Source organism: Callithrix jacchus, chromosome 13 (genome assembly GCF_049354715.1).
Source record: "Callithrix jacchus isolate 240 chromosome 13, calJac240_pri, whole genome shotgun sequence".
Taxonomy (NCBI): Eukaryota; Metazoa; Chordata; class Mammalia; order Primates; family Cebidae; genus Callithrix; species Callithrix jacchus.
In genome coordinates, this window is record NC_133514.1 from 63,228,892 (window position 1) to 63,253,140 (window position 24,249).

The 24,249-nt window shown below is 40.5% G+C and overlaps 1 protein-coding gene and 1 pseudogene across 1 annotated transcript in view; one reads left to right on the forward strand and one right to left on the reverse strand.

Moving 5' to 3' along the window:
• YES1 (YES proto-oncogene 1, Src family tyrosine kinase) overlaps window positions 1-24,249 on the forward strand; it is a 109,848-nt gene that overhangs the window by 43,438 nt on the left and 42,161 nt on the right. The window lies entirely within an intron of this gene.
• LOC108588059 (small ribosomal subunit protein eS19 pseudogene) lies at window positions 7,498-7,999 on the reverse strand (annotated as a pseudogene).

The window sequence follows — 24,249 nt, forward strand, 5'->3', positions numbered from 1 at the left end:
TGTTGATCTTTTCAAAAAATCAGCTCCTGGATTTATTGATATTTTTGAAGGCTTTTTTGTGTTTCTGTCTCTTTCAGTTATGCTCTGATCTTAGTTATTTCTTGTCCTCTGGTAGCTTTTGAGTTTTTTTGATCTTGCCCCTCTAGCTCTTTCAGTTTTGATGATAGGGTGTTGATTTTAAACCTTTCCTTGCTTCTCATGTGGGCATTTATTGCTATAAATTTTCCTATGAAAACATTCAAGAGACAGTTGTTCAGTTTCCAAGAAGTGCGGTTCTGAGTTCGTTTCTGAATTCTGAGTTCTAATTTGATTGCACTGTGGTCTGAGAGACTGTTTGTTATGATTTCCGTTCTTTTGTATTTGCTGAGGAGTAATATGCTTCCAAGTATGTGGTCAGTTTTAGAGTAGGTGTGATGTGGTACTGAGAAGAATGTATATTCTATTGATTTGAGATGGAGAGTTTTGTAAATGTCTGTTAGGTTTGCTTGGTCCAGGTCTGAGTTCAGCTCCTGGATATCCTTGTTAATTTTCTGTCTGGTTGATCTGTCTAATACTGACAGTGGAGTGTTAAAGTCTCCCACTATTATTGTGTGGGATTCTAAGTCTCTTTGTAGGTCATTAAGAACTTGCTTTATTTATGTATCTGGGTGCTCCTGTATTGGGCGCGTATATATTTAGGATTGTTAGCTCTTCTTGTTGCATTGATCCTTTTACCATTATGTAATGCCCTTCTTTGTCTCTTTTGATCCTTGTTGGTTTAAAGTCTGTTTTTTCAGAGACTAGGATTGCAACTCCTGCTTTTTTTTTTTTTTGCTCTCCATTTGCTTGGTAGATCTTCCTCTTTTATTTTGAGCCTGTGTGTATCCTTGCATGTGAGATGGGTTTCCTGGATACAGCACACCGATGGGTTTTGACTTTTTATACAATTTGCCAGTCTGTGTCTTTTGATTGGGGCATTTAGCCCATTCACATTTAAGGTTAATATTGTTATATGTGAATTTGATCCTGCCATTTTGATGCTAGCTGGTTGTTTTGTCCATTAGTTGATGCAGTTTCTTCATTTTGTTGATGCTCTTTACCATTTGGTAAGTTTTTGGAGTGGATGCTACTGGTTGTTCCTTTCTATGTTTAGTGCTTCTTTTAGGAGCTCTTGTAAAGCAGACCTGGTGGTGATGAAATATCTGAGCAATTGCTTGTTCATAAAGGGTTTTATTTCTTTTTTGCTTATGAAGCTTAGTTTGGCTGGATATGAAATTCTAGGTTGAAAGTTCTTTTCTTTAAGGATGTTGAATATTGGCCCCCACTCTCTTCTGGCTAAGAGGGTTTCTGCTGAGACATCTGCTGTGAGTCTGATGGGCTTCCCTTTGTGGGTAATCTGACCTTTCTCTCTGGTTGCCTTTAGCATTTTTCCCTTCATTTCAACCCTGGTGAATCTGATGATTATGTGCCTTGGGGTTGCTCTTCTTGAGGAATATTTTGGTGGTGGTCTCTGTATTTCCTGGACTTGAATGTTGGCCTGCCTTGCTAGGTTTGGGAAGTTCTCCTGGTTAATACCGTGAAGAGTGTTTTCCAGCTTGGGTTCATTCTCTCCATCACATTCAGATACACCTATTAAATGTAGATTAGGTCTTTTCACATAATCCCATATTTCTTTTGTTCATTTATTTTTACTCTTTTTTCTCTAATCTTGCATTCTCATTTTATTTCATTGAGTTAATCTTCAGTCTCTGATATCCTTTCTTCTGCTTGGTCGATTCGGCTATCAAAACGAGCCGAGATCGCGCCATTGCACTCCAGCCTGGGTAACAAGAGCGAAACTCCATCTCAAAAAAAAAAAAAAAATTGTCTATGCTTCACAAAGTTCTCATGGTGTGTTTTTCGGCTCCATCAATTCATTTATATTTCTCTCTAAGCTGTTTATTCTCATTAGCATTTCATCAAACCTTTTTTCAAGGTTCTTAGTTTCTTTGCATTAGGTTAGAACATGTTCTTTTAGCTCAGAGAAGTTTTTTATTACCCACCTTATGAAGCCTGTTTCTTTCAATTCATCAGACTCATTCTCCATCCAGCCATGTTCCCTTGCTTGTAAGGAGTTGTGATCCCTTGGAGGAGGAGAGGCATTCTGGTTTTGGGTATTTTCATCATTTTTGTACTGGTTTCTTCCCATCTTTTTGATTTATCCTCCTGTGGTCTCTGTGGTTGGTAACTTTCAGATGGGGTCTCTGAGTGGACATCCTTTTTGTTGCTGATGAAGTTATTTCTTTCTGTTTCTTAGTTTTCCTTCTAACAGTCAGGCCCCCTTGCTGTAGGACTGCTAGAGGTCCACTCCAGACCCTGCTTGCCTGGGGATCACCTGCAGCAGCTGCAGAACAGTAAGGGTTGCTGCCAGTTTCTGCTTCTGTTATCTTTCTCCCAGAAGGATACCTGCCAGATGTCAGCCTGAGCTCCCCTTATGAGGTGTCTCTTTGGTTATACGGAGGTCAGGGAGCTGCTTGAGGAGACAGTCTGTCCCTTATAGGAACTCAAGTGCTGAGCTGTGAGCTCCGTTGTTCTGTTCAGAGCTGCTGGGTAGGTATGTTTAACTCTGCTGCAGCGTAAGTCATAACTGCTTTTTTTTCCCAGTTGCTCTGTCCCAGGAAGGTGGGGCTGTATTTATAAGTTCCTATCATTCTGCTGCCTTTTTTGAGAGGTGCTCTGCCCAGGGAGGAGGTAGCCTAGTCACAGTCTGCCGGCAGAGGCATTGCTGAGCTGCCGTGGGCTCTGCCCAGCTGCTATGTGAACTTCCTTGCAGTTTTGTTCATAGGGGTATAGTTGGAACTGCCTTGGTAATGGCTGTCTGCCTCAGTAACAGCAGACTGCCTAGGTAATGGCGGACTGCCTCTGTAATGGTGGGCTGCCTCGGTATTGGCAGACTGCCTCAGTAGTGGCAGATGCCCTTTCCCCTTTCCCCACAAAGGTGGACCGTCCCGGGTTCAACTGTGCTTGCTGTGAAACTCTCAATCCAGAGCGTTTCAGATTGCCGGTGTTTGTGGGGGTGGGACCGGCTAAGCCAGATCACCTGGCTCCCTGTTTCAGCCCCCTTTTTTTCAGTTGAACGGGCAACTCTGTCTCCCAGGCGTTCCAGTTACCAGTTGAAATAGCACCCAGATTTGTGTGAGTTTTTGTGCGGAGACCTGCTGTGCCAGCTGTAACAGCCACACTGGAGACTCGTGGCACTTTTCGACCTGGGAATCCACTGGTCTGTGGGCAGTAAAAATTTGTTTGGAAATGTGGTGATCACTAACCCTATGTGTTTTGACTGGGAACTGCAATCCAGAGGTGTTTCTATTCGGCCATCTTGGATCCTCCCCCACAAATCTTTACGTATTCTTTACATCAGGCTCTTCTCATGACTGATCCTATGTCAGACTTTATTAAAGAAACCACGAGGTTCCAGGAATTTAGAAGGAATTGACTTACTTTTCTTTACCGTCAATTGTTTGTATATCTAAAGGGCAAAAAAAGAAAAAAGAAGATGATAAAAAATTGCTACCATTACCGAGCCCTGCAAGATCAGTTTTCCATTGCTAACATTTTTTTTCTCCTTTGACTCTTGGAAAATTAAGTTCTTTGTTTGCTTTTACAAGACAAAGTGCACGCCCTTTAGTAGTCTGCTGCTTCCTTCTCTCTGCCTATGTTTTCTCTCTTACGTTCCTGCCTATCCTTTGTGATTTATGCCAAAGGGTGGAGATTTAAAAATGAAAGTTAGAGAAAAATCGTAGATTGTGTTTATGGCCTATAGAACACTGTGACATATGGAAGTTTTTCATTTCATGTTTTATGAAGTTAGTCTGTACATTTATTTTTCTAGGATTTCTTAAAGATTCAAAACCCGTATGTAAATTGAAGCTATCTTGGCAAAATGCCAAACTAGGGCTTTTCCCCCCAACTAGACAGACCAGGTAATGTCACAATTGGTTAGCTTATTAGAGTTCATTTATAGAAATAATGTACATTTAATTTTTTTAAGAAGTTCAGATGTATGCCATAGGTTGAGCAGTGCAGCTGGTTGTAAATAATGTTATCATGTTTGTTACATTTTCTAAAAGGCTAATATTTAATAACCTACCAATGAACAAAGAATGTTATATACAAGGCTTCACTAAAGATTGTATGGGTAGTAGAAAGAATGCAGTCTAGAAGTCAGAAAACCTGGTTCCCTAGTTTTTCCTACTTTTTCTCTCATCTCCTTGAGCAAAGCATGTAATAACCTCCCTCCATTTCAGTTTCTTCAAGTGTAAAATGTAGAAATTATGCATACTTATCCTGGTAACATATTGGGATTATTTTTGGATCGAATAATAATAACAAAGAGCTTTGGAGACCTAAAGCACTGTCAAAGTGTAAAATTAAAAGCAACATACTTCAGCATAACACATTGTACAACATAATGTGTGTGTGTACAACATACCGTGTTAACTGTTAATGATTGAACCAGATACATTATAAACTTATTTCAAATTGTTATAACTTTACTGAATATACTGCTATAAAGTGGTTCTCATATAGGTAATTCCTTTTTAAATTTTTTTTTATTTCTATTTTTTGAGCTGGAATCTTGCTCTGTTGCCCAGGCTGGAGTGTAGTGATGCAATCTCAGCTCGTTGCAGCCTCTGCCTCCTGGGTTCAAGCAATGCTCCTGCCTCAGCCTCCTGAGTAGCTGTTGTTATAGGCATATACCACCCTGCCTGGGTAATTTTTGTATTTTTAGTAAAACACAGGGTTTCACCATGTTGGCAGGCTGGTCTTGGACTCCTGACCTCAAGTGGTCGTCCCACCTCGGCTTCCCAAAGTGCTGGATTACAGGCCAGTGCACCCGGCCTGATATAGGTAATTCTGATAGATGACCACCTAATATTAAGTTGGAATTTTTTCAGACAACGTATGGACTTGGTAAGTTATGAAATAGTTGTAAAACCTACAAGTATTTCTAGAATTTTTGTTAGGCTTGGCTTTTGGAGGAGGGAGGAATATAAATGTCAGGCACGTTGTTGGATAGAATTAATCAGAATCAAGTTATAATTCAGTGATTTATTTTTTCAACAAAAATTAAATGAATGTCCTTATATGCATATATAAAGCAATTAGTGCTAAGTAAAAGGAAATATAAGATTCTTGAGTCATAGACTCTGTTTCCTGTTGCTGTTTTGGCCTCCTCCCCTTCTTTTTCTTCTATATTGTATTTCACCAGCACTAAACTAGTTACAACTTAAAACCTTACTTTGTTCTCTCTTGTTTATGAGCTTTTGCACATCCTGCTGCCTCTGCTTAAAAGATAATTTCTAGAACAAAAGAACAAAAAAAATTTTTTTTGCTCCCTGATTTTTGTGGTTAATGTCTAATTGGCCTTTTTGTTTTTCTTAACTGCAAATAGGTGTATTGGAAGATTAGTAGATGATTGGGAAGGCGTATTAGAAGAATAAGTTGGGGAAGTTAACCTAGAATGCCTGGCTAAGGGTTGAGGTTTTATTCCATAGGTAGTAGGAAGCCATTGGCAGAAGTATCCAGGAGAGTGTTATAGACAGAATTCTACTTTATAAAGATTATTAGGCAGGTCAACATTTTAGGACCTTCTTGGGTTGGAGTGGAGGTTAGGAATCGCCATATGTTGTCAGATTATGAGTTAGAATTATAGAAATGGGTATAATTGGATCTAAAAACAAACAGCCAAGCATTCATTCATGTAAAAAAAAAAAAAACGATTTGTTTTTGAGATGGAGTCTTGCTCTGTCGCCCAGGCTGGAATGCAGTAGCATGATCTTGGTTCACTGCAACCTGCACCTCCCGGGGTCAAGCAATTCCCTGCCTCAGCCTCCCAAATAGCTGGGATCACAGATGTATGCCACTACACTTGGCTAAGTTTTTTGTATTTTTAGTAGAGACGGGGTTTCACCAAGTTGGCCAGACTGGTCTTGAACTCCTGACCTCGGGCAGTTGGCCCGCCTCAGCCTTCCAAATTGCTGGGATTACAGATGTGAGCCACCATGCCCACCCTCTTGTAAAAATAATTTATTATTGCTGTTTTTTTTGTTTTTTTTTGTTTTTTGAGGTGGAGTTTCACTCTTGTTGCCCAGGCTGGAGTGCAGTGGCACAATCTCCACTCACTGGAACCTGTGCCTCCTGGATTCAAGCGATTCTCCTGCCTCAGCCTCCCAAGTCCCTGGGATTACAGATGCCCACCACCACACCCAGCTAATTTTTTGTATTTTTAGTAGAGATGAAGTTTGATTATGTTGGCAGGCTGGTTTTGAACTCCTGACCTCAGGTGATCCACCCGCCTCAGCTTCCCAAAGTGCTGGAATTATAGGCATGAACCACTGCACCCGAGCCCTATTAATGCTTTTTATGTTACAGGCTGTCTTCTAGGTTCTGGGGATACAGGAGTAAATGCACTAAATCCTACTCCAATATGCAGAAAATTAAAGAATGCCTTATAGGACAATAAGAAAAGGACAGACAACCCTATAGAAAAATAGATAAATGTGTTGAACACAGACCTTTCACAAAAGAGAATGGCCCATAAACACATGTAAAGGTGCCACTTCATTAGTAATTATGAACATAAAATTAAAATCACAATGAGAGACTCCTACACACCCACCAGAACAGATACATTTTAAAAGATTGTCCAGGCATGGTGGCATGCACCTGTAATCCCAGCTACGGAGGAGGCTGAGGCACAAGAATCTCTTGAACCCCGGAGGTAGAGGTGGCAGTGAGCCAAGATTGCATCACTGCATTCCAGCCTGGGTGACAGAGGGAGACTCCATCTCAAAAACAAACACACAAAAGATCAAATATACCAAGTTATTGATGATGTAAAGCAATGGTAACTCTCATACTTGCTGGCAAGAGTGTAAACTGGTATAGCCACTCTGGAAAACTGTTTAGCAGTGGAGACACTTTGACCCAGCATCTATTGCAAGGTGTATGTCCAGTAGAATATGCATACATATGTACCAAGAGAGGGATCAGGAACAAAAATACTGGAAACAGTTCATACCCCTTACCTACGGTATATTCATGTAAAAGAATGCTACACAGCATTGAAAACAAAGTACAGCTGTTCCTGTTAATATAGATGAGTCTTACAAGCATCTTTAAATGAAAGAGGCCAGACACAAAAGAAAGCATTATATATGATTCCATTTTATTTTTTATTTTTTGAGGCAAGGTCTCACTCTGTCACCCAACCTGGAGTGCAGTGGCACAACTACAGCTCACAGTAGCCTCCATCTCTCAGGCTCAAGCAATCCTCCCACCTCTGCCTCCCAGGTGTCTGGGACTACAAGTGAATGCCACCATGCTCAGCTAACTTTTTTACTTTTTGTAGAGATGAGGTCTCATTATGTTGCTCAGGCTCATCTCAAACTCTAGGGCTCACAGAATCCTCCTGCCTTGGCTTCCCAAAGTGTTGGTATTACAAGCATGAGCCAGTACACCCAGCCATGATTTCCTTTTTTTTTTTTTTTTTTTTTTTTTTTTTTTTTTTAATGAATGAGGTGATTTATTAACCCAGTATGGTTTGTTCTAATGCCACTTGTTGGCAGCTGCCACCTGTCTGGCGATTCTGTACAGATCTCTCTGTCCCTGAAGTGTCAGTTTGCGGCCCCCATCTTGGTCCTTTTCTACTATTCTCAGCCCCTCCAGGGCTTGGAGGACCTGGTGGGCCACACCCTTGGAGCCTTGGCTGAAGTGGCTAGACGTGACACCGTTTCTCTGACTTCCCCCATAGATCTTGGTCATGGAGCCAACCCCAGCGCCACCCTGGAGGTACTGGTGCTGTGCTGTGGAAGCACCTCACGTGTAGAACCAGTTCTCATTGTAGGAAGCAAGCTTTCAGCTTCCCGGACTTTTTAAGAAAGGCTGCCAGAGCTCTGACGAACTCCTGCTGGTTCACATATTTTACAGTAACTCCAGACATCGTGCGGCCTCCGTGCTGCCAGCCAGGGGAAAAAGCGACTCCATTTATAAGAAGCCTTACAAGCAGGCAAAACTTAAACTGTAATGTTAGAAGTCAGGATGGTGGTTAAGAGGAACTTAGCAGGGTTGATAGAATGCGATAGACTTCTTGGGTGCTGACAGTGTGTCTTGGTCAGGTTGGTGAGTACATTAGTGTTGAGTTTATGTAATTCATTTACCTGTACATTTATATGTATTTTTTGTGCTATGTTTCAATAAATTTTTTAAAATTTGCCCATATTTACATGCTATGGAGGAGAGCCACTCTTATAAAAATGATCACTGTTGTAGCAAACATTCGTGCTTCATATACCAGGCACTGTGTTAGGTGTGTTTTATACACACACACACACACACACACACACACATTTAGTCTTCACAACTCTGTGAGGTTTACTTTTATTATCCCCATTTTACAGATGAGGAAACTGGGACACAGAAAGGTTGAGTGACTTGCTGAAGCTCACCCAGCTAGTAAGTGATGGACTCAGATTTTGCACCCAGGCATTCTGTCTCTGACGTCTGTGCTCTGCTATACATACAGTAAACAGATAACAAAACAGTTTGCTCTCAGCCACTATGCTTTACACAGTAATAAATGCTATGGAGAAAAATAAAGCAAGTTAAATGAAAATAGGCAGTGCTCTGGGAGACTTTTTGTGCTAATTTATATAGGTCAGAGAAGGTCTCATTGAGAAGGTGAAAACAGCCAAGGACCTAAAAAGGATGAGAGAATGAATCATGCAGGTAGCTTTTCAGGCAGAGAGAGATAACAAAGTGTGATGGCCTGAGATGGTAGTATGCTTGGTCTGTCTGAAGGATAGCAAGAAGACCAGTGTGGCAGAAGTGAGGCAAGTTGGGGCACGGCAGTAGGAATTGAAGGCTACATAGTAGGTTATCGGATGTTGAAGGCCATGGTAGAAACTTTGGCTTTTACTCAAAGTGCAGTTGGAAGTCTTTGGATGGAATTTGGCAGAGGAATGATGTTAAACAATTTATATTTTAAAAGGATATCTACTTTGAGACATGCCTGTAAAAGGTGCAATGACAGGAACTGGGAGACCAGTTAGGCTTTTAGAATAATTCAGTGTTGTTGAATTAGTGAAAGATGATGTGACTTAGACCAGGGTAGCAGTGGGAGGTGGAGAGAAGTTTTCAGATACTGAATATATTTTAAAAATAGGGTCAGGGAAGTTACTGAGGAATTTAAGGGTGTGAAATCGATAATAAGGATGACTTTGGAGTTTTGACCTGAACAACTAGAAGAATGGCATTAACATTTATCTAGATGGGGAAGATTGCAAGAGGAGTTGGTTTGGGGAGGAAGATTAGGATTCTTGGAAATGTTAAATTTTAAATCCTTTTTAGATGTCCAAGTGAAGATACTGCATACAGTGAGAAGTCCAGAAGTCCATAAAGATATAAATTTGGTAATCATCAATGTGTGGGTGGTATTTAAAGATATAAGACTGGGTGATAACACCAAAAGAATGAATGTAAATAGAGAAGTTCTTTCTGCAACATTCCACCATATAGGTGTCAGGGAGATGAGGAACAACCCGCAAAGGAGACTAAGAAGGAGCAGTAAGATGAGGGAAACCAAGAGGGCGATGTCTTAGAAAGCAGGTGGGAAAAGTGTTTTAAAGCACAGAATGATCTTCTTTGTCAAATGTGGCTGACAAGCAAGATGACAGGACTGAAAATTTGCCATTGGCCAAACAACAAAGCAGAATTATTTGGGGAGGCTAATGAGCAGTTTTAATATAGTGGAAGCAGCAGGCAGGCAGAAATTTAAATTTTAAAAAAGTAATTAAAAAAATTCAGTGTACTTTTTTCCCTATTTTTCTTTTATTATTATTAACATTGGATCAGATTGTATTTTAAGTGAATGTTTCAAACATGGGAAAGTTGGAACAAAATTTGCTAAAAGAAGTGGGATATATGGAAAAGCAGCAGGAAAGTTATACAAGGGACAGGACTATGAAAGTCTAGAGGTTTTTAAAGAGAAGAGATGCCTGGACCATCTTAAACACCTGGTAGCATTTCTTAGTGTCTGTCTTTCCTCACTGTCTTACCTAACTTTTATTTCCTGCAGGATTTTGAATCCAAAGACAAGTGTCATGGTTCAGGTTTTTGAATACAGTGATTTACCCTTTTTTAGGGGGTGACAAGATAGCCATGTAAGGACTAGGAAAGGCCATCTTTATAAAAAAAAAAAAATTATAAAAAAGGCCGGGTATGGTGGCTCACACCTGTAATCCAAGCACTTTGGAGGCCAAGGTGGGTGGATCACCTTGAGGTCGGGAGTTCAAGACTAGCCTGACCAACATGGTGAAACCCCATCTTTATTAAAAAAAAAAAAAAAAAAATTATATTAAAAAAAAGAAATAGGAAAGGTGTCGTTTTACTTCTCTGCTCCTGGGAACTTGCCCCATCAGCAAAGCTCTTTTAGTTCTTCTCTACCTTCTCTTGCCCATTATCCAGGCAGATGAAAGTAGTTCAGGTATGAGGAGGGAACAAGGTAAAGCTTTCTTTACTGACCTGACTCCTCCCTCTGGTAATGGCAGGTGACTTAGTAGAGCTAGATCACCATTAAACATTAATCTTCCAGATTTTTTACTTCATCTCCATTAAATAAAAAATCTAATGTAGAAATTTGTTTCAGTTTGAAAAGTTTTTACTTTTAGTGCATTTTGCTAAAATGTGTTTTTCTACTAGCTATTAAAGCGGGATCAATCTAGGAGACCTCATGTTAAGAGAATGTGCTAAAGAGGCCAGTCATTATAGTACCTTCTAGTCCACAGCCTCTTAAGGAAACCATAGGACCTGCCTATAGCCAAATCATAACTGATCAGCAGGTTATCGCAGTTAGATAGCAGTTTATCTTATTTTGCTTTTACTCTTGGCAATGCAAATGCAAACTCAGAAATAGGCAAATCAAGTGCTGCAGAAGACTGAGAGAACATGGAGTAGACCCCAAGTCAATAAAAATTAAGAGTAAGTAGAAGTTATGAGGTAGAGAATAGGTATGCCAGTAGAGAGTAAAGTAGTTAGTAAAAAAAACATCAGAAGTTCAGAAATAGAGATGCTGGCCAGGCGAGGTGGCTCACGCCTGTAATCCAACACTTTGGGAGGCCCAGGCGGGTGGATCACCTGAGGTCAGCAGTTCAATACCAGCCTGACCAACATGGTGAAATCCCATCTCTACTAAAACCACAAAATTAGCTGGGTGTGATGGCGTGCACCTATAATCACAGCTACTCAGGAGACTAAGGCAGGAGACTCTCTTGAACCCAGGAAGCGGAGGTTGCAGTGAGCCGAGATCACATCATTGTATGCCATCCTGGGTGATAAGAGTGGGGGACTCCATCTCAAAAAAAGAAAGATGTTTATTCCACACTGTGGTAGGGAACCAATAAGTTCCAGAATACAAAGCAATGTTTACCTAGCATCAAGACCTGCATTCAAACTTGAACATACTTTTGGGTGTATGATCAGACTGTCTTGTAATTTCTGATTATTATGTGAAATTCTTGCCTATTCCTTATTACCATTTTAATCTTTACAATAAAATAGCTTCTTCAGTCTAAAAGAGCCCGACATTAAGCTGAGTATAAATGTTTAGACTTACCAAGCAGATACATAAGGAAATACTTTTTAACATTTTTTCTTGCAGGTCAGGTGTAATGGCTCACACCCATAATCCCAGGGAAGGCTGAAATGGGAGGATCGCTGTGCCCAGCCTGGGCAACATGAGAAAGCCCTGTCTCTAAGAAAATATACAAAAATTAGCCAGGCGTCGTGTCCTGCACCTGTGGTCCTAGCTACTGGAGAGGCTGAGGTGGGAGGGTAACTTGAGCCCAGAGGTCTAGGCTTCAGTGAGCCATGATCGGGGCCACTGCACTCCAGCTTGTGTGACAAAGCAAAACCCCATCTCAAAGCTTTTCTTTTTTGAAATAATACAAAAGAAAAATGCCACAGAGTCCTTTAACAGATATCAGTAAAACACTTAAAATGTTAATTTACTTGAAGGTGATTTTTTTTTAGATGGAGTCTTGCTGTGTCACCAGGCTAGAGTGCAGTGATGTGATCTTGGCTCACTGCAACCTCCGCCTCCTGGGTTCAAGTGATTCTCCTGCCTTGGCCTCTCTAGTAGCTGGGACTACAGGTGTGTGCCACCACACCCAGCTAATTTTTGTATTTTTAGTAGAGATGGAGTTTCATCATATTGGCCAGGCTGGTCTCAAACTCCTGACTTTGATCTGCCTGCCTCAAGTTCCCAGAGTGATGGGATTACAGGTGTGAGCTACCACGCCCAACTTGAGGGTGATTTTAAAGGAATAAATATTTTATCTGTTATAATAAAAAGTTAAGTACCAGTTCATTTTAGAAATTAATACTTTTTGCTCTTGAATAATTTTTTTGGGGGGTGGGGGAGCGGAGTTTCACTCTCATCCCCCAGGCTGGACTGCAATGGCGAGATCTCTGCTCACTGCAACCTCCGCCTCTCAGGTTCAAGTGATTCTCCTGCCTCAGGCTTCTGAGTAGCTAGGATTCCAGGGGCATGCCACCACACTCAGCTAATTTTTGTATTTTTAGTAGACACAAGGTTTCACCATGTTGGCCATGCTGATCTCAAACTCCTGACCTCGGGTTATCCCACCTGCCTCAGCCTCCCAAAGTGCTGGGATTACAGGCGTTGAACGATTTTTTTGAGATGTCTCCCTCTGTCACCAGGCTGTAGTGGAGTGGCATGATCTCAGCTCACTGCAACCTTCGCCTTGTGTCTTAGCCTCCTGAGTACCTGGGATTACAGGCACGCACCATCACGCCCAGCTAATTTTTGTATTTTTAGTAGAGACAAGGTTTTGCCATGTTGGTCAGGCTGGTCTCGAATTCTTGACCTCAACTGATCCACCTGCTTGGGCCTCCCAAGGTGTTGGAATTACAGGCATGAGCCACCATGCCCATCCATCACTTGAATGATTATTAACACGAGGGAATGAAATGTTTTAACTTTAAATGAAAGGTTTTATTTAACTTTTCAGATTTTGTTTTTTTTGAGACGGAATATTTCTTCATTGTCCAGTCCAGAATACAGTGATGCTCACTGCAGCCTCGAACAGTGACTGCTCTCAAGCAATACCCCCATCTCAGCCTTTCAAAGTGTTGGTATTAAAGGAATGAGTCACCACTCTGGCAACTTTTTAGAATTTTTAAGTGACCATGATGGAGTTTACCATCTCTCAACCCCCAAACCTCCACAAACACACAAAAACCTTGATAATCTGGACAAAATAAATGAAACAATGGGTTTTAGACTTTGGACAGCAGCAGTGCAGGACTATGATCCCTGAAAGAAGGGACACAAACAAGATGAGCTTTACAGTCACTCACCCACCGTAGCTTTTTGCCTGGGGCACATTCCAAATTGTAGGTCTGGGACAGGGAATCTTCAACAAAGAACAAGATGAAGAGATAGAGATCAGAATTTATGGAAGCTGAGGCAGCAAGAAGTTTTAGGAGAAAGTTCCAGCAGAAGGACACTGTCAAAATATAATGCTATCCATAGAAGTCTCTGACTTTTTGCTGAATTCTAGAATGAACATGCATGGAGTGAAACTGTAAAGCGAGACAAAGAGCAACCAGATTGATTGGAACTGACAGACATCAGAGGTCACAGGGGGCTGAGAAGCATTTGAGTTTTTACTAGGTAGAGGGGAAAGTCCTTGCTGATCACTCAGAACAGTTGTGGAAACCCCCAAAGAGCCATGGTCCTAAGTAACACACAAAAAAATTAGGAGTATTAATAGCCCCTATATATTAAAGATATTGAATTTTTTATTGAAAACTCCAGGCCCAGATAGCTTCATTGGTGAATTCTTTAAAACATTTAAGGATGAAATAATACCAATCTTAAACTCTTAAAAAAATAGAACAGGAAGAGAATATACTTCCCAATTCATTTTGTGAGACCATCATCCTGATATCAAAAGCAGAAATTACAGGAAAATACATCTAAAGAATAATGGGCTTCTTGACCATAGACAAAAATACTTAGCAAAATATTAGCTTTCAAGAATATATAAAAGGGTAATTAATACACTATGACCAATTGGATTTTATCTCAAGAATGCAAAGGTCCCAAGGTTTACTTAACATTGAATAATCAATTAGTATAATTCACTACATCAGTGGAATAAAAGGAAAAAACCTATATGATAATCTAAGTACATGTAGAGAAGCTTTTGACAAAATTCAGCACTCTATAATGAAAACTGGTAGCAAACAAAGAAGGGAACTTTACTTGACCTTATGACCTTCCACTATAATACAAAAATCCTACAGCTAATATCATACTTAATAGTGATAGACTAAATACTTTCCCCTTAAGATTTGAGAACCAAGGCAAAGCTATTTATTCCCTCTCATCACGTCTGTTCAACATTAGATTGGAGGTACTAGTCAGTAGATAAGGGAAGCGGGGAAAAAGACTTATGTAGGAAAGTAAAGAGTAAGCCAGTGTTTATTTGTACACACGATCTTGAATGTAGAAAATAGTATAGAACCTATAAAAGTGCTACAAATGAGTGAGTTTAGTAGAGTCACAAGAACAGGGTATACAGATACCAAGTATGTATATGGTTGCGCATCACTTTAAAGACAGGAATATGTTCTGACATTGCATCATTAGGCGATTTTATCATTGTGTGAACATTATACAGTGTACTTATATAAACCTAGTTAGTACAGCTTGTTATGCACCTATGTCTCCTAAGCTACAAATGTATCACTATCCTAAATGCTTTTGGCAGTTGTAACACAATGGGGTAAGTATTTGTGTATCTAAACATACCTAGGGCCAGGCACGGTGGCTCACGCCTGTAATCCCAGCACTTTGGGAGGCCAAGGTGGGCGGATCACTGGAGGTCAGGAGTTCTAGACCAGCCTGGCCAACATGGTGAAAACCCGTCTCTAATAAAAATAAAAAATTAGCAGGTGTGGCGGCACATGCCTGTAATCCCAGCTACTTGGGAGGCTGAGGCACGAGAATCGCTTGAAACTGGGAAGTGGAGGTTGCAGTGAGCCAAGATCACACCACTGCACTCCAGCCTGGGTGACAGAGCAAGACCCTGTCTCAAAAATAAATAAATAAATAACATATCTAAGCAAAGAAAAGGTACAGTAATAATACAGTATTATAATTTTACGGGACCACCATCATATATGTGTCTCTCTTTGATCAAAATGTTGTTATGACACACATGATGGTATATGTTAGCGATGAAGAGTTAGAAATAAAGTAATAACGTTTATAATGGCATAAACCATAATGTCTAGAGATAAACTGTACACTGAAAACTACAAAACACTGCTGAGAAAAATCTTTAAAGTCCTAATTAAATGAAATACCACATTGATGGATCAAGTGGAAGTCAAGACAGTATTCTTAAAATATAATTTCTCCCCAAACTGATCTGTAGATTAACAATAATTCCATTCAGGCCAGGCACACTGGTTGCTCACGCCTGTAATCCCCACACTTTGGGAGGCTGAGGCGGGCAGATCACAAGGTCAGGAGTTCAAGACCAGCCTGACCAACATAGTGAAACCCGGTCTCTACTAAAAATACAAAAATTAGCCAGATGTAGTGGTGCACACCTGTAGTCTCAGCTACTCAGGAGACTGAGGCAGGAGAATCGCTTGAACCTAGGAGGCAGAGGTTGCAGTGAGCCCAGATCATGCCATTGCACTCCAGCCTGAGCAACAGAGTGAGACTCTGTCTCAAAAAATAAATGAGTGAATGAATGAATGAATGATCCCAAAGTCCCAGCATGCATTTTTGTAGAGATTCTAAAATGTGTATGATTAAAATTTGTAGAAATTCTAAACTTTGTATGGAAATGCAAAGATCATCATGCATGGTTTGGCAGATCTTTGCAAGCCAAATCTGGCCCACTGCCTGCTTTTGGAAATTGTTTTTTAACATTGCTACACTTAGTATTGTCTAAGCCTGCTTTTGGAAACTGTTTTTTAACATTGCTACACTTAATATGTTTGTGTATTGTCTAAGCCTGCTTTTGCAATAACACAGCAGAGTGGAGTAGTTGTTACAGACACCATATGGTCCACAAAGCTTAAAATATTTTACAGAATAAATTTGCTGACCCTGCCCTAGAGTATTTAAAGCAATTTTGAAAAAGATGAAGAAGGCTGGGCGCAGTGGCTCATGCCTATAAGCCCAGCTCTTTGGAAGACTAAGCTGGGCAGATCACTTGAGGTCAGGAGTTTGAGACCAGCCTGGCCAACATGGTGAAACCCCATCTCTACTAAAAGTACAAAAACTAGCCAGGTGTGACAGGGCATGCCTGTAATCCCAGCTTACATGGGAAGCTGGGGCAGGAGAATTGCTTGAACTCAGGAGATGGAGGGTGCAGTGAGCCAAGATCATGCCACTGCACTCCAACCTAGGCACAGAGCAAGACTGTCTCCAAAAAAAAAGAAAAAGAAAAAACTAAGACTTTATACTATAATAATATCAAGATATTGTAAAGCTACAGTAATGATGACTATGGTGATTGACATGAATATAGACATGCAGGACAATGGGAAAAATAGAGAATGAAAACAGAACTACACATACATGGTTAATTGCTTTTTGGCAAAGGTAACAAGGTAATTCAGTGGGAAATGGATAGGTTTTTCAACAAATTGTGCTAGGAGAACTAGATACTGAGTTTTTAAAAAAGTTGAACATAGGGCTCAGTGTAGTGGCTCATGCCTGTAATCTCATCATTTCAGGAGCCAAGGCAGGCGAATTGCTTGACCTCATGACTTACAGACCAGCCTCGACAACATGGCTAAACTCTGTCTTTACAAAAAAAAAAATACAAAAATTAGCTAGGTGTGGTGGTGCTCACCTGTAGTCCCAGATACTCAGACGGCTGAGATAAGAGGATGACTTGAGCCTGGGAGGAGGGGATTTCATTGAGCCATGATCATGCCACTGCACTCTAGCCTGGATGATAGAGCCAAACCTTATCTCAAAAAAGAATATTTTTAAACCTAAAGACTATTAAAACATATTCAAAAATTAGCTTAAAATGGCTCGATAAGCCTGACTTACGGAAGAGTTCAAACTTATAGATGAGCACATAGAAAATCTTCTTGTGGGTCAGGCGTGGTGGCTCACATTTGCAATCCCAGTGCTTTGGGAGGCTGAGGCAGGCAGATCATGGGGTCAGGAGTTCAAGACCAGCCTGGCCAACACGGTGAAATCTCATCTCTACTAAAGATACAGGGCCGGGTGCGTGGTGGCTCAAGCCTGTAATCCCAGCACTTTGGGAGGCCGAGGTGGGTGGATCACGAGGTCAAGAGATCGAGACCATCCCGGTCAACATGGTGAAACCCCGTCTCTACTAAAAATACAAAAAATTAGCTGGGCGTGGTGGCGTGTACCTGTAATCCCGGCTGCTCGGGAGGCTGAGGCAGGAGAATTGCCTGAACCCAGGAGGCGGAGGTTGCGGTGAGCCGAGATAGCGTCATTGCACTCCAGCCTGGGTAACAAGAGCAAAACTCTGTCTCAAAAAAAAAATAGATACAAAAAAAGTAGCCGGGCATGGTGGCACAGTCCTGTAATCCCAGCTAGTCGGGAGGCTAAAACAGGAGAATCGCTTAAACCCAGGAGGTGAAGGTTGCAGTGAGCTGAGATTGCACCATTACACTCCAGCGACAGGGCAAGATTTCGTCTCAAAAAAAAAAAAAAAAAAAAAAAAAAAATCTTCTGGTGAAGAATTGTCAGGACACATAAAACATAAACCATAAAAATAAAAAATTTTAATTGAACCTAAGATTTAAAAGCATCTTCAAGGATACTGTTATAAAAATGTAAAGGCAATCTATGTACTGGGAGAAATATCACAGTATAAACATTTGACAAAAATCTAGAGTCCAGAATACATAAAGAATATAATAGTGTTAAAGTAGATATTCTTGTTTCTAGAACATAACAGAAAGAAGACAACCCAATTAAAAATTTGATTTGAACAGACACTTCAGTTTAAAAACTGATTTGATTGGGAGGCCGAGGCGGGTGGATCACGAGGTCAACAGATCGAGACCATCTTGGTCAACATGGTGAAACCCCGTCTCTACTAAAATTACAAAAAATTAGCTGGGCACGGTGGTGCGTGCCTGTAATCCCAGCTGCTCGGGAGGCTGAGGCAGGAGAATTGCCTGAACCCAGAAGGCGGAGATGGCGGTGAGCCGAGATCGCGCCATTGCACTCCAGCCTGGGTAGCAAGAGCGAAACTCTGTCTCAAAAAAAAAAAAAAAAAAAACTGATTTGAACAGCCATGTCACCAAGGAAGAGATGGGAAGCAAATAAGCACATGAGAACATACTCAAAATTAGGTGTAGTCATTAGGGAAATGTAAACTAATACCACCAAGGTCTATCACTACACACTAATTAGAATGAGAAATTGGAAAGCAGCCATTAGAGTTGGGAATACTTCCATAAATACCAAAACATAGAAAGGATAATCGTCTTTCACTAATCATATAGTGATATCCTTTTGCAGTTTTAACTTTTTTTAAAGTTACTTTAAGTTCTGGGATACATGTGCAAAACCTGCAGGTGAGTATACACGTGCCATGGTGGTTTGCTGCACCCATCAACCTATCATCTACATTAGGTATTTCTCCTAATGCTATTCCTCCCCAAGACCCCCAGCACCCAACAGGCCCTGGTATGTGATGTTCCCCTCCCTGCGCCCATGTGTTCTCATTGTTGAACTCCCACTTATGAGTGAGAACATGCAGTGTCTGGTTTTTTGTTCCTGTGTTAGTTTGCTGAGAATAATGGTTTCCAGCTTCATCCATGTCCCTGCAAAGGACATGAACTCATCTGTTTTTATGGCTGCATAGTATTCCATTAACTTACATTTAGGCCGGGCGCGGTGACTCAACGCCTGTAATCCCAGCACTTTGGGAGGCCAAGGTAGGTGGATCACGAGGTCAAGAGATCGAGACCATCCTGGCCAACATGGTGAAACCCTGTCTCTACTAAAAATACAAAAAATAGCCAGGCATGGTGGCACATGCCTGTGGTCCCAGCTACTTGGGAGGTTGAGATGGAAGAATTGCTTGAACCCAGGAGGCGGAGGTTGCAGTGAGCCGAGATTGTGCCACTGCACTCCAGCCTGGCAACAGAGCAAGACTCCGTCTCAAAAAAAAAAAAAAAAAAGCAACAACAACAACAAAAACCTTACATTTAATTAACAGTTTTTGAAAAACTGTTAATAAGTGCTAAGGACGTAGAGCAAGAAATTTGATTTAGGCATCGTAGAGGATAACATCTTCAGAAAGAAAATAGAGTATTTTTGTCTTGTATTCCTCTTTACAAGTAAGGACAAATTCCTAGAAGCCCATGCTCATGGCTCAGCCATCCAACTGGCAATGGAGATATAAGACTGTTTGAATGGCTTAAATAAATCCCTATTTACTAAGTAGGGCTGGACAGACACTGAGCCTCCCCTGAAGGACTTGGCAAATGGAAGAAGGATCAAGAAAATCACAGTTCTTTTAATCAAAGAAGAGGAAGAATAGCTGTTGACTAACCAAGTGACTGCTGTATTTGATTACACTAAGACTGTGAAGGAGAGGATCGGTGAAGCAGACAAATAATAGGAAACATCTTGATAATACATGTGTTCCCAAGTTATGAAGATATTCCAAAAATCATCTTGTTTCATAGCTTACTGATTATTCTTCAACTTACTGCAGTCTTGCTTTTGTCTTCATGTTAAGAAATGCTCTTGCTAAAGTCACCAGTGAGCTCCTAATTACTAATCAGCTGGTCTTTAAAAAAATCATTTTACATGCTACTTCATTTTGTCTTTAACACTATTAGTCATTTTCTTTCTGAAAGTTTATTTATTCCCACTTATTATTTTACTTATTAAAAAGTGTTAAATTATAAAATTCTTCAAACAAACAAAAATAATTGGGTAATTTTTTGTATTTTTTGTAGAGGCAGAGTTTTGCCATGTTGCCTAGGCTGGTCTCAAACTTCTAGGCTCAAGTGATCCTCCCACCTCGACCTCCAAAAATACTGAGATTACAGGCATGAACCACTACACCTGGCTGGCCTCTTTTGTCTTTTCTTTCATGGGTCAGTTGCAGTCGTTTTATAACTTATCTAATGGTTGTCATTATTTTTTCTTCTTTCCAGGCTGTATAATTGAGCTTTTTGTTGTCATAGTTACTGCACAACAAATAATCTTCTGTATTAGGTCTCCTCTACTTCTAGCTGCCTGTCCTACCCAGCTCATAAACAGCCCTGACGCTCTTGCAACAGAGAAATTTTCTGTTCCTAAAATGAACCATGCTGTTTCAAGCATCTGAACCGTTCTGAATACTTTTCATTCTTCCTGAAATATCCTATTTTCTTTTCCCCAAATCTCCAACTCTTCAAGACCAAACTGATGCCACTTCCTTTGCAAAACTTTTTTTCCTAAGCACTTAAAGCAGAGCTGATAACATTTGTTATATTGGTATTTTGTATATACCTCCACTCTAATATTTTGTCACACACTAGCATTTTTCACAGTTTACAATATTGTATTCGTTTCTTACATTTGTGACCTTTTAATTAAAAGGAACCATTCCTTGTCCTCCCAGCTCCTTTTACAGAGTCTAATATACATTGTTTTTTGGTTTTTTGTTTTATTTTGATAGCTTTTGAGGTACAAGTGGTTTTCCATTACATGGATGAATTATGTAGTGGTGAATTCTGAGATTTTGGTGCACCCATCACCTGAGTAGTGTATGTTTTACCCAGTATATAGTTTTTTATCCCATAATATACATTATTAGTAAATATATAAGTCAGTACCTTGAAACTTGGAAGAAACTTTTCCATATAAATGTTTTATTTTTTATTTTAGGTGTTTTTTCTTTCCAACTTTTAGATTCAAAGGGTATATATATGTGCAGGTTTGTTACATGGGTAAATTGTGTGTTGTGGTGATTTGGCCTACAGATGAATTTTGTCTCCCAGATAATCAGTATAATATCCAATAGGTAGGTTTCCATGTAAATGTTTGAAACAGTGTTACATTTGTAAAACAACCCATAAAAATCAGTTTAACTTATATTGCACCTGAAGTTTACTTAAAAATGCGAATCATATATGACATTGCTAATATTTGTAAATGAGATGAGCAACAATGATGAGTTCTATGCATTCATACTGGGGTGCTAATGGAACTGGACTGAAAATGGTGGGCTATCCTGGAGTTATTGGAAAGATAAGTAGGTAGATGTGAGGTGTTAGGCTCAAGACTCTGGATTAAGGAAATGAGGCTGGAGGACAGGTTAGGCATAGTAATGAAAGACTTGATAGGATGAGGAGAAAAGGTGTGACTTTTGAGGGAAGAGGACTTGAAGTTAAGATGGTTATGGATAAAGAAGGTGAAGATGAATTCGGCTGAAGTGGGTGGGTAATTATAGAAGCGTCTGTTGTGAATTGACATGGTATTTCCCAGTTGGCCCTGTCAGAATTTAAATTACAGTATTATTGGCTTTCCCTCATAATTTTTCTTCTTCATACAACTGCTATTCTTTTAAAGTATAATTTATGTAATAGTTAATACTATTTTCTTAATATTTAGACTTGTGATGTAGGTAGTTTTGCAAATCCCTTGAACTGACTTTTTACAGTTGAACTTTTTTAAGACAAAGAGCAGTGCTTGGCCCCTACAGAAGGTGGGGTGGGGAACAGTGGACCTTTCCCTCTCTGTTTTACGTATTTTGTGAATATATATTGATTGTTACAGTTTTCCCTTCAGCCTTAAGTATATTGAGTCAAAATCTTCCAGTCTGAAAATCACGAAGATAAATCTCTTATAATGTGCTTTCTTGGAAGACTAGATAGGTTGGATATATTTTCTTTTTTTGGGTTTTTTTTTTTTTTGGAGACTGAGTCTCACTCTGTTGCCTGGGCTGGAGTGCAGTGGCGATCTTGCCTCACTGCAACCTTTACCTCTCAGGTTCAAGTGATTCGCCTGCCTCAGCTTCCCGAGTAGCTAGGATTACAGGCACTCGCCACTACGCCCAGCTAATTTTTTTGTCTTTTTAGTAGAGACGGGGTTTCACCATGTTGGCCAGGCTGGTCTTGAACTCTTGACCTAGTGATTCACCTGCCTTGACCTCCCAAAGTGCTGGGAATACAGGCATGAGCCACCGCGCCCAGCCCATTGGATGCATTTTTATATGTTAGTTGGTCTTTCCTGTTTTGTGAATTGTCTCTCTTCATGAATAAGGGTTGTCTGTTTTTCTGTTGGGCTTTTTCTTTTCATTAATAAGAGTTGTCTGTATTAACAATGTCAGCCAGATTCCACATGTGTACATTTTTTATATATTGAGAGAACAATAAAGCATGAGTAAGTACAAAGATTTTTCAGGCCAGGCACGGTAGCTCACACCTGTAATCCCAGCACTTTGGGAGGCCAAGGTGGGCAGATCACGAGGTCAAGAGTTTGAGACCAGCCTGACTAACATGATGAAACCCTGTCTCTACTAAAAATACAAAAATTAGCTGGGTGTGGTGGCACATGCCTGTAATTCTAGCAACTCAGGAGGCTGAGGCAGGAGTATCACTTGAACCTGGGAGGCAGAGGTTGCAGTGAGCCAAGATCGTGCCATTGCACTCCAGCCTGCGTGACAGAGCAAGACTCTGTCTCAAAAAAAAAAAAAAAAAAAGATATTTTCCCCTTAGTGTCTCTTAAGCTTTTTCCCTCACCCCTGCCCTTGATAAGGAAGTTACATAATCTCATCTGTTAGTCTTTTCCTTTAAAGTTTCTACTTTTACTTTTTACTTTAAAAGGCTTTTCCAACTTTAGCTTATGAAACTATTTACCTTTAGTTTTTTCTAATACTTACAGAAGCAACTGCCTTTTATATATTTAGCTTACAATTCCTTCACAATATTTTCACTTTAGTCACCCCTCAAGATCAGTGGGAAATTGTAGAGCATTCTAGGACCTCCTGTGGATATACCAAAATCCCCAGATGCTCAAGATCCTTATATAAAATGGCATGTTTTTGCATATAACTTGTGCACATCCCCCTATGCTTTTTTTTTTAAGACAGAGTCTCACTCTTTCACCCACGCTGGAGTGCAGTGGCGAAATCTCAGCTTATGCAACCTCCACCTTCCAGGTTCAAGCGATTCTCCTGCCTCAGCCTCCAGAGTAGCTGGGACTACAGATATGCACAAGCACACATGGTTAACTTTTGTATTTTTAGTAGAGATGGGGTTTCACCATGTTGCCTAGGCTGGTCTCAAACTACTGACCTCAGGTGATCCTCCCATCCCGGCCCTGCAAAGTGCTAGGATGACAGGCATGAGCCACCACTCTCGGTCCCCCTGTATACTTTAAATTGTCTCCAGATTACTTAGAATATCTAAAACAATGTAAATAGTTGTTGATTATACTCTGTTGTTTAGGGAATAATGACAAGGGAAAAAAGTACATACTTTTTTTTTTTTTGAGACAGAGTCTCACTCTGTCACGCGGGCTGGAGGGCAGTGGCGCAATCTCAGCTCACTGTAACCTTCACCTCCCAGGTTCAAGTAATTCTCCTGCTTCAACCTCCCGAGTAGCTAGGATTACAAGTGCGTGCCACCACATCCAGCTAATTTTTGTATTTTTAGTAGAGACAGGGTTTCACCGTGTTGGTCTGGCTGGTCTCAAACACCTGACCTTGTGATTCACCCACCTTGGCCCCCCAAAGTGCTGAGATTACAGGAATGAGCCGTCACACCCGGCCTCTACATATTTTTTAATACACAATTTTCTTCTGAAACTTTTGAATCTTGATTGAATCCATAGATGCAGAACCCATAGATAGAAAAGTCTAACTGTATACTACATTTCCAGATTCGGTTATGTTTTTTACGGTTTTTTTTGTTTGTTTGTTTTGTTTTTTTTTTTTTTTGAGACGAAGTTTTGCTCTTGTCATCTAGGCTGGAGTGCAATGGCACGATCTTGGCTCACTGCAACCTCCGTCTCCCAGGTTGAAGAGATTTCCTGCCCTGTAATTCCCTGAGTAACTGGAATTACAGGTGCCCACCACCATGCCCAGCTGATTTTTGAAGTTTTAATAGAGATGGGATTTCACCATGATGGCCAGGCTGGTCTCAAACTCCTGACCTCAGGTTATCCGCCCATCTTGGCCTCCC